This window comes from Ruditapes philippinarum, unplaced genomic scaffold (genome assembly GCF_026571515.1).
Source record: "Ruditapes philippinarum isolate M1 unplaced genomic scaffold, ASM2657151v2 ctg4704_1_1_1_1, whole genome shotgun sequence".
NCBI lineage: Eukaryota > Metazoa > Mollusca > Bivalvia > Venerida > Veneridae > Ruditapes > Ruditapes philippinarum.
Genome location: NW_026855486.1, coordinates 72,950 through 92,064, shown reverse-complemented (window position 1 = coordinate 92,064; position 19,115 = coordinate 72,950). Strand labels below are relative to the sequence as shown.

General features: G+C 32.9%; 1 long non-coding RNA gene across 1 annotated transcript; it reads right to left on the bottom strand.

Annotated features, from left to right (window-relative positions):
• Positions 1-1,754: 1,754 nt before the first annotated feature.
• On the bottom strand, positions 1,755-18,410 carry LOC132743519 (uncharacterized). Its single transcript, XR_009627581.1, has 4 exons — positions 18,339-18,410; positions 9,176-9,246; positions 7,822-7,922; positions 1,755-1,794 (listed from the first exon to the last, which is right to left on the bottom strand). It is a non-coding gene; the product is annotated as an uncharacterized LOC132743519 (long non-coding RNA).
• Between the last annotated feature and the right edge of the window lie 705 nt (positions 18,411-19,115).

Below are 19,115 nucleotides of genomic sequence, written 5' to 3'. Positions count from 1 at the left end.
ACCATCTCTAACTGTCCAGCTGTCATCACTAAAAACGAATTAGAAGAGCCTCTAACAACCTTGGAATATACATGTCCACAACATCTTTTTCACCTATAAATACAAATATATATGTAGGTAAATTTTTCAACATAACTTTTCAACATAAGTTTATTTGAAAAAACAATTATAATGTAACAATGATATTTGTTATCATATGTTTGGAGTTAATTTAAGTAGCAATTTCACCACAAAATTAAATTAATTTATTACCAGAACAACCTTCAAATTATGTCGAGCAGGTTATAATTGGGTCAGATTGCACAGATAAACTGACTGGCAAAATATTACTATGTTCACACTGTGAACTTGTGATCCAATTAAACTCTGTCACTCAAAAATAGTTATCAACTTAAAATAACAGTGGATTGCTAACTTCTAACTATAGATACAACAAGTACTGATTTCAGTACTCAAATTCACTTTTTTTCATTTTTACGACGGAGACGTACTCAGTCACACGAAATATTTCGTTTATAACCATACTCTATCTTCAGATTCTGTCAATTCCTTAATAAGGTCTAAGACAGAAAATTTATTAAAAAAATTTACTCTATCTGCTGTCAAAATTTTTTTTTCTTTTTTTATCCCATAGACTAAGAACTACTGTAAAAAAAATTTGGGGAGGTAAATGAAACTTTGCCCAATAAAAAAAAAAACAACTTTTGGTTTTAACAGCCCATTTAATTACTTTTAAATTTTTAAACATTTTTTAAAAAAAAAGTTTTTCCCTTTTATGGGTATAAAAAATTTATAAAGAGATTTTTTTCCCCCCACAGATCATGGACTGGACGGGATGATAAAAATAAAAAACAATAAAAAAATAAACTTACCTTAAAATTTCCTTTGCCCTCTATTTTTTCAAATATTGCCCCCTTTAACATGATGAGAAATTATTTAAATCTATATGTTTAAATTTTGTATGTTGGGGTTTTTCATTGCACCCCAAAGCTTTTAAAGGTTACATGGCGCCTTTCCAGCTTTTCTGCTTTAGAAAGATATCAGGTGCCACTCAGTGTATTATTTTAGGCACAAAAGGGAACCTGAGTAGAACCACCAAGGTTCCATAATAGCCATGGATAGCTTCCTCACATGAAAGAATTCAAAAGTTGTGATGGATTCAAACCCATAACAAGAGGGACAAGTTATATGTAGTCAACATCCTTAAAACCACTCAGCCACAAAGTACCTTTAATTACAGCAAAATAAAAAATTGTGTTTTGGCCTCATTTTTCAAAAAATGGCCCACACTAATTTTGCAGTCATTCTGCTGTTTCACCTTCCTTTTTATGTATTGGCTGAATAGTACTCACTGCAATAGGTCCATCTACCGTTATAACATGAAATCCATTTTTTCTACAAACACTAACAGTTGTTTCCGACACACACACACACAAATTCTAACGAATACCAGAACTTTTTTTATTTAGAAATAATGTTATTATTTTTCATGTTATGCAAAATGGATACTGTCTACCCGAATTGTGTTTTTAAGACACAGCTTTACTGCTGGAAGAATTCCTCAATTGCCCAATTGTGCAATTATTTCAGGCATGAGTTGGCCATAACGGCCACTTGATATAACGTACATTCAGTCAGTCAGGATTTGAGCCTAAACTGGTATAAGTCAAGTGATATGAAGAGATTAAATCAGAGAGTGATATTTACCTCCAAATTCTGCAATACAAGCACAGGCAGCTACTCTTCAAGCATGGTGTCTGCCCATGTCGCTTCTATATACATGTATTAGTCAACCTTTATAGTTAAAGTAAATTGACTGAAAGGTAGATAAACAAAAAACAATACATCAACTGTTAATTTACAGTGGTCATGCTTGTTTAACAGACTCCAATAAAAGGCCTCTTCCCAATTGGAATTTTCTTAAAATCATGCAGTTTTTCCAAAAATCTGAACTTAAACTTATTTTTTGTTTCCCAAATTAGCAATTTTAGTGATAATTTTTCCCATTATCAAGAGGTTCAGAATAGTACATACTACATTGTATAATGATGATACATCAACGCATGAAAATTGTAAATATTGAACAATATTTGTTTTTATTTCAGATTTTATGTATATTTCTAATATCATTGACAGTGTGCTAGGGACATGAGAGATGTTTAACTTTCTATTATCTCTCATGAACAGATTTAACTGTAATAAATTCAAATCTGAAATTTTTAACTTTTCGTTTCTGTTGTAACAGAGGGATCTCTCCCTTCCCAAAATTCTTTTTAATAAAAGGAGTAAATGGATTGACACATGCAGTAATGGACAAATATGCTGTTAGACAGGCAGTGCAATTATCCATTCTAGTTCTAAATTTGTAATGGAAATTTATTTACTTGGAATCTGAAGCTGCCCATCCTTAATTTCATATATACTGTATTTTTCTGTATAAGTGGTCAATTTTGAAACATGGAAATATATGCGATTTTTGCTAATCAAAATAATTCGCAAAAATTCGAGCCCATAAAAGTTACATTTACTTTAGTTAAGTCTTCGATGGCCATTCTGATTCATCGTTTTACAATTACACTTAGGTGCATAGATTGCTATGTAAATATATCACGTTAAAAATAAGATCTTGTTATATACAAGCAAATATATAACATGATTTAATGTTCATTTAATATTTCATACTAAGATATTATATAATAACGAAAAAGGTTCATAATGAATTGTCGAACAAAAAATTTACTAATATTACGAGAGTTCTGGAAATTGTACTTTCGCAAATATTTCTGCATGCAAAAAGTCTGTTCTTCTTCATTTGAAAACATTTTGTGACGTAAGAATATTCACTTATACAGTATACATTGACAGAAGCTAAGAATATGAAAAAAATCTTCATTGTTTCATCAATTTTATAACAAAAATTTTATAGAGTAATAAAACTCTGATCTTCAATAAATCCTGGAAACTTTTACCCATGCACTGTAATATTAAATGCAACAAGGGTGAACATTGTCACTAAATATGCCTGTCATAAATGTGGGCAATAAGTTCATCTAAAATTTTATCTCTTATGTCTTATGTGTGACCTTGAACTTGATTGCAGGGACTTGAATTTTATGCAGAACACTCAGCCTCACAATGATAAAAATCTGTGCCAAATCATAATATTAAAATCACTCAATGCATGTAGGATTGTTTTGTTGCTGTTTTTTTTCAAAAAGATCTAAATGTGACTTTGATATTTTACGAGAGATCTGGTTCATGCACAGGGCACTTCATCTCCTGGTGGTTAACATTTCTATAAAGAATTATACAAATTCTTCCATGCATGTAGGAGATATGCTCCAGACAAAATCCGGATATTTCATCATCTTTAATGACTTTAACCTTGCACCTTGACCTAAATTAAATGTGTCACAGCTGTAGTCATGAAATTTGTGTTACAATTCTTCAATAAATAATGAATAAATGGTTACTTTATACATATTCATATTTCTATTTGAACTTTGACCTTGAACTTCATCTCAGGGACTTGAATTTTTATGCGCAACACTACACCTTACAATGGTGCACATTTGTGCCAAGTTATGTTTAAATCTCCCTATGAATGTAGAAGTTTTTCTCCAGACAAGCGTTTTTACATTAGCTCTAAGTGTGGTCTTGATCTTTGATCTAGTGACCTTGATCATGTGTGGAGCAATATGTTTCCTGGTGGTGAACAGTTCTATAAAGTAAGTTAGAGATATGCTCCAGACAGAATCTGGATTTTTCATCATCTGAAGTGACCTTGACCTTCCATATATTGACTTAAATTACATGTATCACAGCTGTAGGCATGATAATGACTATTGTGTAACAATCCCTCAATAAACGATGTCAAAATGGTCCAAATACACATCATCATATTTTCATCTGAACTCTGACCTCTATGTGTGACCTTGATATGGCCGCAGGGACCTGAATTTTTGGTGCGACACTACGCCTCAGAATGGTTAAAATTTATGCCAAGTTATATTGAATTCCTAAATGCATGCAGAAGTTTTTTGCGGAGAAGCATTTTCCAATGACCTCTAAGTGTGACCCTGACCTAGAGAATTGGTTCATGTGTGTGACATGGGACCTTATAGTGGTTAACATTTTTAATGAAGTTTCATTAAAGTCCCTCTATTTGTGAACGAGATATGCTCCAGACAAAATTGGAAGCCACCAGCACTCCATCCCCCTGCCCGCCAGGCGTTCTTATATTATGTCCCTTTTTTTTAAACGGGTGTATAAAATTCAGTAATAGTGTCTAGTTTAACAGCAAAAAAGAGCAGATTTAGCGTGACCTACCACTTGTCCGATGTACCAGTTGTTTCCCCTGCTCTCCCATCACTTGTTTCCATGTGTCCTGTGAGTAAATATGGAGACCTTCGGCTACGTAGTATCTGAAACAAATACACAATCATTTAAGATCATATCATTTCAGACATTTCTACTCTCAAATGGTAGCAATTTTGTTTCTTGATGTGCACAAAATATTTCAAAATATTTATTCAATTATTATTTATTTACAAATTGTTGGTAACGTAGCGTTTATGCATTTTTTCTGAACATACAAAGAAACAAACATATTGTCATAAAACACCAATGGCCTATAAATCTACTCAATGTAAGAAAGATGCTTAAAACAATTTCCTGAAATGGGACATAAAGAAGCGCCGCAATGCGACGAAAACCAGGTTTTTAACTACCAAGTATAGATGGGACAGCAATCAATAGGTCAACGTGCACTGAAGTTATTGAGTAGAAGCTGTAAATTCTATTGTTAGCAAAGGGCCTTGACCTTGCTCCAAGATATCTAAGTGGCAATCCAAAGCTGCCACACAGCAAGTTTAGTGACAAAAGGTCAAAGCAAACTCCAGTTATTATGTGAAAACTGAATACATAAACTTTGATCGCAGAGACCTGGGTAGCAATCCAAAGCTGCCTCTTGATATAAGCTACCCATACATCAAGTTTGGTGTCAATATGCCAAAGCAAACTCACATTATTGAGCAGAAACTGAATTTCTATTTTTAGTAACAGTGACCTTGACCTTGATCGCAGTCACCTGGGTAGCAATCCCAAGTTGCCTTTTGATATACGCTAACCATAAACCAAGTTTGATGTCAATTGGACAAAGCTAATTTAAGTTATTAAACAGAAACAGAATTTCTATTTTTAGTAACAGTGACCTTGACCTTGATCGCAGTCACCTTGGTAGCAATCCCAAGCTGCTTCTTGATAAAAGCTATTGATACACCAAGTTTGGTGTCAATAGGCCAAAGCAAACTCAAGTAATTGAGCAGAAAATGAATTTCTATTTCTAAAACCAGTGACCTTGACTTTGATTACTGGGTAGCGATCCCAAGCTGCCTCTCAATATAAGCTACCTACACACCAACTTTGGTGTCAATAGGCCTAAGCAAACTTAAGTTATTGAGCAAAAACCATAAGTTGATGCCCGCCTGACTGCGTGCCCGCTCGCCGACATCGACATTACAATACAATAACCCAGTTTTCATTGAAAAGCTGGTTAAAAATGTAGCCCTTCTCTGTTTATAAAGTTTTAAACATGATATAAATGTGGTTATAAACATAGTAAATTCAGTCATTTTATGGTAATTCATACACACCTTGTGACTATTCATACAATATTTCTTAATTCATTTTTATCCTTCTAAACTTTGTTATCTCACCATAAAGTTTATAAACTTATTTGCGTCAATTTGAGGTCAGCTGCTATAAGATAGAGTTTTGTGACCCTGGCATATATAACAGGATTCAGAGTCAACTCGTCCCCTGGTCAACTTGTCCTCTGGTCAACTCATCACCTTTTTGTCAACTCGTCCCTTGAACAACTCGTCCCCTGGTCAACTCATCCCCAACTCGTCCCCTATATTTTATTATTATTTGTTTTTCATATATTTCATAAATTATTATAGACTGTTAGAAATACTATATTATAAAATTACTGAATTTGACATATTTTGACGCTTTTTGTATGCGAATATTTGGAGTTTTTTTATCTAATGATAAGTATATATATGCATAATTCTGATTAAATTACACACAGAAAAAACAACACGAAAACGATCAATAGCAATAACATTTAATGTATAATGTATTATATTTATCACGACAACTTTTATATTGACAATTTCACAACAAACAATCATCATATTTTTGATTGACACGATCCTTCTATAATGAGATCAATACACACCAACATAAAGTTTTTAGTACTTCTAATTTCTGTTAATCTGTCGTCAGTCTTTAATACATTCAGGGAGGCGGTAAAAATCAAAGAGTTGTACCTAATTTTAGTTTTAATTATCATTAAAACTCAGATTAATTAAACATTAATTGAATGTTTGCAAACTTACCTGTCTTTGTAGTTTAATACATCAAAGCTATGCACGTGCGCTTAGATAAAGATCATTAAAATTTAACGTAAAAAAGACGTTATTTTATTAATATTTCAATATCGATCAAATTCATTATTAATTTTACATAAAATAACTATTTAAAGACATTCATTTACAACATAATAGTGACGAATAGATCGAAAGTAGGGGACGAGTTGATCATATTAGGGACGAGTTGACTCTTTGAGGACGAGTTGACCAAAAGAAGGGAACGAGTTGACCAAAAATAGGGGACGAGTTGACCAAAAAGGTGACGAGTTGACCAAGGGACGAGTTGACCAAATTGCTATTAAAGTATCATACGAGTAATTGCACATGCACAATTTATCTTAACACAATACAAATAGAAATCACCAAATACCTATTACGACACATCCTAGGTAACAAAATGGGGAAAAACTGGTGCCTTGTTTGATCTGATGGTAAACATGATGGAACATCCTGGTTGCCAGATGACAAAAGTCTCACCTAGTAAAAAAAAAAAATCCAAATCATTTCCATGCCAAATGAAGTGTAACCCTTTTCCTGATAGTTTATCACAGGGACTTGCCCTTCTTGGAAATTGGAACTATCTAGTACACAATAAACAATTTTCCTGATAGTTTGTCACAGGGACTTGCCCTCCTTGGAAATTGGAACTATCTAGTACACAATAAACAATTTTCCTGATAGTTTGTCACAGGGACTTGCCCTTCTTGGAAATTGGAACTATCTAGTACACAATAAACAATTTTCCTGTCATGCAGGAATGTGAAAATAAAGCAGAAAATGAGCAAATGTAAAGCCAAATTGTGAAAGTATGTGGATGAGGCAACATGGTAAGGAAACATACAATATATTTTATAGTATATATTTCAACTTTACTTTTGCACCATTCTTGCATTATTCCAATATTACGACAGGATATACACAGAGTGGTATAATTGTAAAGATCTAGAAATCATAAAAATAATAAATTGAGCGTCTAACTGTAAGGACTTTGATCATAATGAAATGATGTACAGGCTAGCCTAGATCTATGTTAGCAGTGTAAACTAACTAAGTCACTGTGAGCATACAAAGCATCAACACTCATCATGTTCTTTAACCAACATGTATGTTATATGCTGCACAAGATGCTTCAATATAAAAAAATGTGCATGTCAAGTTTTTTCTATAATCGAGAGACTGGAAAATGTAATTTCAAAATGTATTCTGGTATCTTTGTGCATAGGTCATAATCAAAATGCTTGTTTGCTCTAGCAATGAGTCAAAACAAAAATTTAGCAGATGCTATTCTTTCCACGTCTCACTTTCAAAGGTCATCATTTGTAATGAAATAATTCGTAAAGACTTAATTTAAGTATGATGCAATTTGCATATATACATAGCATACCTGGCTTCAATTATCTACCAGTCCTCTACCAAGATAATCTACAAACTGATGCTCATACCTCAATATAGCATTATCTTCATCCAGCAGGGGCAAATCTGAGCCTGTCCAACAAAGAGATAACATTATATTATAACAAGAGCTGTCACAGGAGACAGCGAAGCTCAACTAATAAAAAACTGGACGCAGTAAGGTAGACAAAACTATAAAAAATCAATTATGTATAATTATGTATTAAGTTTTAGTAAAAAAATAACATTTGTTAACATAAATTCCAAGTTCAAGGGGGAATAATTATAGAAATAGAGTTATGAACCTTGTCACACAACATGTGTGTAATGATAAGAAATATATATTTGAAGTTTAAAGTAGATACCTTAAAAAGTAAAGAAGTTATAATATTTCTTTAAAAAAATCCAAAGTACAAGTGGAGATAAATCTGAAAATATTGCTTGAAGAGTTATGAACCTTATCACATAAGATGTGGCTGATGATAAGGAACGTATATTTGAAGTATGGAGTTGATACCTTAAGAAATGAAAAAGTTATAGTGAAAAATATTTTACTGCACCGAAACTTTAATCTGAAATCTGGGCGCGGACGCCGGGGCGAGTAGGACAGCTCTCCATATATACATGTTCTTCGTATAGTTGAGCTAAATACAGTTAAATCACTTTAGTTTCGAGCTATTTAACTTACCTATATAGAGTTTTACATTTCATTAATACCTATTTTACTATATATAGTAAAAATATCTAGGGTATTTCAACGCAATTATGACAAGATTTAGATCACTATGCAATTTTAGCTGATTTCTACTTGACATTATTTATACATAATAGGCAAGTGAATGAGCGCACATGCTAAATGATGTAATCAACTCTTAGTGACTTTCAACATGGCTGCTGTCTTTGAATGAACTGTAGTCACTTGCACGCAAAATCTTAAGTTTTGATGATATAATTAATGGCAATCAACAAAGCTTATCAGCATATTTCTGTCTTTAACAATCTGACTTGAACAAGGCGACAATATGCGCATTTCATCTTTGTATTAATGGTTCCCATAAAGTTGTGTTGAATTTCTGCCAGTAGTTTATATAGAGAAGAAGAGTGGAAACTGATACTATTATATATGCACAATCAAGGGCCATAACTCTGTGATGAAGGGTCTGACCAGTACAATATTATCAGTTCTATTTTTAATCCACTGTTTTGTCAATCTACAGACAATGTGACTGATGGACAGACAAAGGCTTTTTATGCACTCCACAGTCCAGGAATTTATTTAATCCATGATTTTCTTTAAAATATTCATATATAATAATATAATATAATGCAACAAAAAATTATATTACTTCATCCAAGTTCCTTATGATTTCCACCCAGCAGTGTCCTGGAAAATTTGAGCAGCCTCTGTACTGTGCCTCTATAGACAGAACTAGAAATGTGTCCATAGGACACGGGTGCCCCCACCGCGCCACTGTTCTGTCAATCTTTTTACTAAGTCAAGGGTAATATCTCTACAAATACTGGATAAATCCACAAGCGAAACCCCAGGTGCAAATCTAAATATGCTGAGCAACCTACCCATAAGGTTTAATGACTATGTCAAATCCTTTTTGAGTAACTTGCGACACAAGTTGAAAATTGCAAAAATTTTCTAAGTGAAGGGCAATAACTCTAAAAATACTAAATAAATCCAGACGAAAAATACCTGGTGCATAACTGCACATGCTGATCAATATTCCTGTAAAGTTACATGACTCTAGATAGGTCAAATACTTTTTGAGTTACGTGCGACACATGTTGAAAATTGCAAAATTTTACTAAGTCAAGGGCAATAACTCTGAAAATACTAAAAATATCCAGAAGAAAATACCCAGGTGCACAACTACACATGCTGATCAACATTCCTGTAAAGTTTCATGACTCTAGGTCAAATACTTTTTGAGTTACGTGCGACACAAGTTGAAAATTGCAAAATTTTACTAAGTCAAGGGCAATAACTCTGAAAATACTAAAAATATCCACACAAAAATACCCAGGTGCACAACTACACATGCTGATCAACATTCCTGTAAAGTTTGATGACTCTAGGTCAAATACTTTTTGAGTTACATGCGACACAAGTTGAAAATTGCAAAATTTTACTAAGTCAAGGGCAATAACTCTGAAAATACTAAAAATATCCAGACGAAAATACCCAGGTGCACAACTACACATGCTGATCAACATTCCTGTAAAGTTTCATGACTCTAGGTCAAATACTTTTTGAGTTACATGCGACACAAGTTGAAAATTGCAAAATTTTACTAAGTCAAGGGCAATAACTCTTAAAATACTAAAAATATCCAGACAAAAATACCCAGGTGCACAACTTCACATGCTGATCAACATTCCTGTAAAGTTTCATGACTCTAGGTCAAATACTTTTTGAGTTACATGCGACACAAGTTGAAAACTGCAAAATTTTACTAAGTCAAGGGCAATAACTCTCTGAAAATACTAAACATATTCAGACATAAATACCCAGGTGCAGAACTACACATGCTGATCAACATTCCTGTAAAGTTTCATGACTCTAGGTCAAATACTTTTTGAGTTACGTGCGACACAAAAGTGAACGGACGGACAGACGGACGGACGGAAGGACGGACGGACGGACAGACGGACGGACGGACGGACAAGGGTAAATCTAAGTGCCCGCCACTAACGTGGGGGCACAAAAAAAAGTTGGAATTATAGGATATTCTAGATATAATCAAATTAAAGATTCATTATTTTGATAATCATCATCATGTATCATTTACTTACATACATGTACTGTCAATGGATCACACTTGTTCTGATATATACAACTATCTGTCAATGGATCACACTTGTTCTGATATATACAACTATCTGTCAATGTATCACACTTGTTCTGATATATACAACTATCTGTCAATGGATCACACTTGTTCTGATATATACAACTATCTGTCAATGGATCACACTTGTTCTGATATATACAACTATCTGTCAATGGATCACACTTGTTCTGATATATACAACTGTCTGTCAATGGATCACACTTGTTCTGATATATACAACTATCTGTCAATGGATCACACTTGTTCTGATATATACAACTATCTGTCAATGGATCACACTTGTTCTGATATATACAACTATCTGTCAATGGATCACACTTGTTCTGATATATACAACTATCTGTCAATGGATCACACTTGTTCTGATATATACAACTATCTGTCAATGGATCACACTTGTTCTGATATATACAACTATCTGTCAATGGATCACACTTGTTCTGATATATACAACTATCTATCAATGGATCACACTTGTTATGATATATACAACTATCTGTCAATGGATCACACTTGTTCTGATATATACGAGCCAATATCAGATTTCGCCTGTAATCTTGTCCTTTTCAATTTTTCACAAAATGCATGATCATTTTATAAAAAATAAATTTGCATGCTTGTAAGTTCATAAAATGTTGTTAACTAAGACATTTACAGGATAAGATATTCAACAAGTTTTTTTTTCTGGTAGTGTCATAAACCTAAATTAAAACTGATTATCCCCCGTCCTTAAGTCAAAATCCCAATTTCAGCTGTTTATCCTGTAAATTTGTATTACTAAAATACATATTTTTGTTAACTAACGCAAAATATAACCTTTTATATAATGTATTTATACAGTAAAAGCCTCAGTTAAGTATTTCAATTTGCAAAATGCAAGTTATAATTTTGTCCCCGACTTTTTTGACAAAAATGTCCTTCAAGTAACAGTAATATAAGTAGATTATTTTAGTTTAAGTAAATTGTTCCAGTGTGCTCTTCAAAAGAAGGTGATAGGTGTAATACATGGCTACAGCAACGAAACATATGGACATTTTAAATAGGATTTAGAAAATTGAAAGACATTGATAAAAGGTTGGAACCATGATTTCGAACAGTGTCCTTTAAGTAACGAAATTCTTATTATTTAACTTATGAGAAAGATTCCCTTTTGTATTGCTGCTATTAGCAAATATGTTTCAGTCATGAATTAAATGATCAAAATTGTCTCCCTTATCTTATCTGTGTAAACAGACTGTAAAATAACCTGAATACGTCCTTGCAGTAACTGTCCTTACAATAATGTTACTGCAAGTACAAAATCTGTTACTGAAAGTACAAAATACAAAACAATTCTTATTCGACATATAATTATGGATAAAGATAGATATACATTTCTTGTTGGCATAATCTATTTATTATTAATATATTTATTCTATAATAGACATTTATGCAATTTAAAACTTCGGCTTTATGTTATTTTGTTATTCGAAGGACAATCTGTGTTATTGAAAGGACTTTTTAATTCAAACTCAATGTACTGTACTAACATATCTACATTCAAACCTGGAGAAAGTTTCTTTTTTGTTTCAGTATATATATTCAATTGTGTTATTTTTTGCTTTTACAGTACATGCTTTTGTAAAATTGAGGAAAATCTAAATAATATTGCACCCTTTAGAATCCTCAACATTAAGTTACTGTAAGGACAATATACATCTTGTTGTAATTGAAATGCATGTCATTTCACAAAATAACTGTCGCGATTTTAGAAATAAAAGTAATAAGGCAGTACCGGTATATTGAAGGAAAGTTCTTATTTCTTATCACTACAGAGACTTATTTTTTGCATAAAATTACAGTTCACTTTGCAAAATAGAAATCAAACCTAACTTATATCATTCACAAGCAAGCCTTTAAGGCATTTTTACAAAAGAAAATTGTTGTCTTCAAAACTAATAAAATTAGTCATTAAAAAGTAGTCCCGTGAAACTTAGAACATGACTGTTTGTTTACTTTCCGAGTCCTATTTTGGCCTCATGTAAAATTCCTGGCATTATCGTACTTTGTGAACACAGTCAGTTTCTATTTTGTTTTGTTTGCTTAAAATGCTGCACCAAAACTCTTAAGGTCAGTTGGCAAATTTCAAGCTTGAATGGTTGAAAAAGACACCAGGTTATTTCAGGCACAGAAGGGCCACTGACAATTTGTAAGCTAAATGATGGCTTTGTCACAAGAAAGAATCTCTGGAAATTTATTTACAGTCATTCAGGAGGATTAAAATTATGCATTCTAAAAGGTCAAGAACTTTGCATTTAATTTTAGTTATTTAACCTAGAAAAATTCCTGATTAAAAATATAGCATGTAATATCAATCTTCAAAACTTCTGAAGGTATTCTCTATGAACTTGTTTATAAAATTGACTTGGACGAGTTTAGACTGAATTATGCGAACTCACAACATTGCTTGGTTACCTTAAAGACTTGTAACTTTTCCCCATTTTAAATTTTTTTGTCATTTCAGTAACAAATATGTCCGTCCTGTAACTTTAAAAGAGAGCTTCCCTTACTTTTGCTATTCAAATTCAAGATCCATTTAAGTATAATTCAAAGCTTATTTTCATTTCTGTATGTTGTTAACATTTAATTGTTAGTTCAATGATACAAAATAAACGTAAATTTACAGTTATAAGTCCTTTCGGTAACATTCATTAGTCTTTGCAGTAACAAGCATGTCCTTGGTGTAACACAGATTGATTTCTAGTTCTGCAATATAGCAACATAGTAAAAGTTTATTTTTGCATTCAGATTGATAAAACTTGCTCTGTTCATAAAAATAGAACAAGACAAAATGATATTCTTATGTGCGTGCGAAACATACTGACATTGTTTTACTCAATTTCCTGTTTTGTTTACAGTTGAAGACGAAAAAAAGTCTTTTGTAGAGAAAAAAATACATCTATAAAAAATCCCATTTCAGACTTAAACTGAAATTTATATAAAGTTGTGTTGTTTGTTTTGCTTTGTTGTTTAGATATTATTATTTTATAAAAAATGTAAAAAACATTATCGTTACTGCAAAGACAAACAATGGTCAATATTGACCTTCTGACAATCATAAACGATATAAAATGGACGAGTTTATGTTGCACTTTGTAAAACTAGCTTTCAAATTCATATGCTTACTAGATGAGATTAAACTTTGCAGCTAAATAAGGTATTCATATTTGAATAAATTCAGAACCCTAATTCAGGCGAAATTTGATATTAGCTCATACAACTATCTGTCAATGGATCACACTTGTTCTGATATATACAACTATCTGTCAATGGATCACACTTGTTCTGATATATACAACTATCTGTCAATAGATCACACTTGTTCTGATATATACAACTATCTGTCAATGGATGATCCGATTACACTTGTTCTGATATATACAACTATCTGTCAATGGATCACACTTGTTCTGATATATACAACTATCTGTCAATGGATCACACTCGTTCTGATATATACAACTATCTGTCAATGGATCACACTTGTTCTGATATATACAACTATCTGTCAATGGATCACACTTGTTCTGATATATACAGCTATCTGTCAATGGATCACACTTGTTCTGATATATACAACTATCTGTCAATGGATCACACTTGTTCTGATATATACATCTATCTGTCAATAGATCACACTTGTTCTGATATATACAGCTATCTGTCAATGGATCACACTCGTTCTGATATATACAACTATCTGTCAATGGATCACACTCGTTCTGATATATACAACTATCTGTCAATGGATCACACTTGTTCTGATATATACAACTATCTGCAATGGATCACACTTGTTCTGATATATACAACTATCTGTCAATGGATCACACTTGTTCTGATATATACAACTATCTGTCAATGGATCACACTTGTTCTGATATATACAACTATCTGTCAATGGATCACACTTGTTCTGATATATACAACTATCTGTCAATGGATCACACTTGTTCTGATATATACAACTATCTGTCAATAGATCACACTTGTTCTGATATATACAACTATCTGTCAATAGATCACACTTGTTCTGATATATACAACTATCTGTCAATGGATCACACTTGTTCTGATATATACAACTATCTGTCAATGGATCACACTTGTTCTGATATATACAACTATCTGTCAATGGATCACACTTGTTCTGATATATACAACTATCTGTCAATGGATCACACTTGTTCTGATATATACAACTATCTGTCAATGGATCACACTTGTTCTCATATATACAACTATCTGTCAATGGATGATCCGATAACACTTGTTCAGATATATACAACTATCTGTCAATGGATCACACTTGTTCTGATATATACAACTATCTGTCAATGGATCACCTCTAAATTTGTAGAAATATCATCTAGAACATCAGTACAGCATTGCTGGTATACACTTGCTCCTATTATCTCCCTTACAAAGTGCTCCTAAAATTTCACCTATTGGTTCAAAAATTGAAATAATAAAAAAATTATCATAACCATACATGCCATCACGTCCTGGATGTCCGGGACAGTCCCGGAAATAAGGTGTCTGTCCCGGAGGTGTCCTGGAGATGATTTATGTCCCAGTAAAAAAAAACTAAAATAATCTACTTTGAATCAAGAAATTTTACATTTTTATATAATTTTATTGTCAAGTTTTTATAAACTAGTCTAGAACGCTGAAATGAACAATTATCCCCATTGCAACGGTGACACTAATCCTTTGATTGGTATATCTACGTGCCCCTTCCAACAAATAATTATTGGCAATCATTTTTTATAAATTAAAAGATTAATTGTTTACCCCCTGTGGCTCCCTTAGTGAAGGTGTCATAACACTGTAATTGACAACTGGCCAGTATAAATTTAATCCGCCTGGAGGCAGTTATTAGTGGTCAAACACCGTTAAAATTACCTCTAAATTAATATGAGGTGATGTAATCCATAAGATTCAGCGAATGTTTCAGGTAAACGACATGGCTAATTCTCATTACTTAACATAGCTTTACTCTATTTTGTGACTGATTGAATTAACGATGCCTAAATACTTAAAAAAGATATAAAACTGTTAATAATTATTGACATTCTGTCTTTTGTTCATAGTGTCATTAAATTTGCAAGTTGTAAAAACTGGTAATATAGGTTGTATGCCACTATGTAAATTTAAAATAAATACATTCGCTGATCAATGCCCCACCTCCAAATGAAAAGTGTCCCGGAAGTGAGTCTAAAAATTATGGCATGTATGTCATAACAATAATTTATATGACAGGGCCAAAAAACCCTTCTTTGTAGAGGCCGAATATAGGCTGCTTCCCCAACCAAAATAGCCTCTTTTTTCCCCACTTTGGTCCTCAAAATTCCCCAGTCTTTTGAAATTTCCCATAGAATTTTAGACAAAATTAAATGATGGTGTTGAATTAAGGTCTTTTACTGCCTTATTAGTATTTCCCAGTGCTTTTTGCTTTTCTATTTTGAAGAACTTGTTAAAATTTTGTGTCAAATTTGAGACCCCTTTTCCCAAAGTAAGCAAGAAAAAGGCTGAGGCCCCTTCCCCAAAAATGGTGTTTTGGACCTGTATGACTATGTGTAATTTCTGACTTATTTGAAAATTACTCAGGCAAGTATGTTGTTCCTTCAAAAAACAAGCTGAAAGAAAGCATGCATTACAGCAACATAAGTATGCTAAAAAGTATGGTTAGAGGTAACACACTGCTGAACTTGGGCATGTTAGCAAAAATTATCGACCTTTTCGAAAACCTAGCTAAACACCATTTTCCGGTATGTTACGAATTTAGCTCTGGGGAATTACACCATATGAACTACAGGGGAAACGGACAAAAGCCCTCCCGGACAAAAGCCCCCCCCCGCCCCCCCACCGTCAAAAAATGACATGGCGGACAAAATTAAAGCCCTCCCGTGCAAATGACAGGGCGGACAAAAGCCCTCCCGTAAAAAATAACAGGGAGGACAAAAGCCCTCCCATGAAAATGACTGGGCGGACAAAAGCCCTCCCGTGAAATTAACAAGGCGGACAAAAGCCCTCCCGTAACAAAAATAAATACATATGTTGAATACCTGTGTTTTTTCAAAGCACTCAACATATCAAAATTGTTACATATATTTCTGGTTGTTTTCAATTGGCCAAAGTATGTGTATAAAATACCTTTTATTCTGAATATACTTTCCTGAAATGTGTAACAATGTATTTTTTTTACACGAATGTCATTAGAAACAAAGTCACTTTTAAAAGTAATTGACTCATTACAAGGCACATTATAAATGTCTTTAACTTTTTAGTTAGATAATTTTAACTTTTTTCATCATTTGTTAGCCTTAACTTCACATAGGAGTGATCCTTCATATCTACGTGAATAAATACGCACTTACAGATTTTAGCACTAATTATTCAGATGCCTCTCAGGAATGTGCTCAAGCTCATACAAACACATTTAATATGCCAATGGAAAACAAACATATTCATTATTACAATTTTAATATGTTAAGTGCACTGAAAAGAAAATTAAAACTATTCAACGTACATATATGTATTTGCTGCGGGAGGGCTTTTGTCTGCCCTATTATTTTCACGGGAGGGCTTTTGTCCGCCAAGTCATTTTTACGGGAGGGCTTTTGTCCGACCTGACATTTTCACGGGAGGGCTTTTGTCCGCCTTGTCATTTTCACAAGAGGGCTTTTGTCCGCCTTGTCACTTATTGACGGGAGGGCTTTTGTCCGGGAGGGCTTTTGTCCTACACTCGAACAACAGAACACAGTTACATGATATTTCTGGTTTTCTATCATTATTTTACCGTTTAAGGTGAAACAAATTGATGTGTTTGAAAATTATCAATATTTCTTTAATATCTATTGCAAATTTTTTAAAAAATAAATTGTTTATAATTGAAAATCAATAAAATTTAAACAGTCATAGTGGAATCTTCAATCATAAATAGAGATATTTTCTGCATAAACCTTTGTATTTTCTTTATTTTTTGTATGGAATTATTCATACAATACAATGATATTTAATTATTTTCTTACAAAGAAATAACTGTTTTATTTCACTTTAATTTAAAACTAGAACTGTGTCCAAAGGACACGGATACCCCCACTGACAACATATATATGGTATATAGTGAAAAAATCAACAAACGGCCATAATTCCGTTAAATTTGGTCGCAGCAAAAATTCTTCCTTTACTACCATCTACACATTAAGGTTGTTCATCCCTGGAAGTTTAAGCAAAATCTGCCATCCGGTTTAAGAGGAGTTGCGTTCACAAGATTTCGGGACGTACGGACGGACAGACGTATGGAAGGACAAGTGCAACGCTATATGCTCCCACTCTGTGGGGGCATAAAAAGGCCAAAAACATAGAGTTTGTTATTACACTCCATTCCCCAGAGCTATGTACAGAAAGTACCGAAAACGGCGTTTAGCTAGGTTTTCGAATTCGTGAATTCAATATGTTTTCTTCATACATCAGTGTATTAACATTAAGTTCTACGTCAGATGTGAAATATACAATAATTTGGACAAGTTTTACAAATTAATAGAACTGAATGATGATAAATCTATAAAATCGCGAAAATACATGACACTAAAACTATTACCTCTTAGGTCCTTTATTCAAATGATTTTCATTTCATGCAAAGTTTTGAATCGTGTGGAGTTGCAAATGGTTTACATTTCAAAGGGAAGTAACTACATAAATGTAACTACATAAATTCGTACTACATATTTTCGTACCTAATCTGCAAAAACTAGGAAGAGGGCCAAGATGGCCTTTATATATCTCACCTGATAACGCAGACTTAATATCATTTTATTTCGTCTGCGTGACCGAGCTTTTCACCACAGAAGACCAGCATATTCAAATTTAACATAGAAATTATCAAAACAACGGGTATAGATGGATACCGAAAATAAGCTATTTTCGCGAAAATAAGATCGCGGCTACGAAAATAAGATTTATTTTTGAAAAAGTGCATTTATCTGTTTGAATAATTATGTAAGTAATATACTTATGTACTCATTGAATGATTTTATAGCAAATTAAAATTTCAGAACAAAAAAACTATTTTAATAAGTGAAGTTTGAGCCGAAAATACACTCACAAAAATAGCTCAAATTGCCGTGTATTTAGCGAAAATAAGATCGGGTCTGTGACCCAGATGTCTTTTTGCCTTGTATAAATAAAAGAACAAAACTGAAGGTAATACTGGTTCTTCGATTTAATATGTAGTGGACACTATTTATTACAGGTTACAAAGTACATCTCCTCATCAAACATCATATATCATACATCGTACAACATAAACATCATATCGCATCAATTAAGTTACATCACAGTTACATCACATCTACATCAAGCCCTTAAAGTATAAATA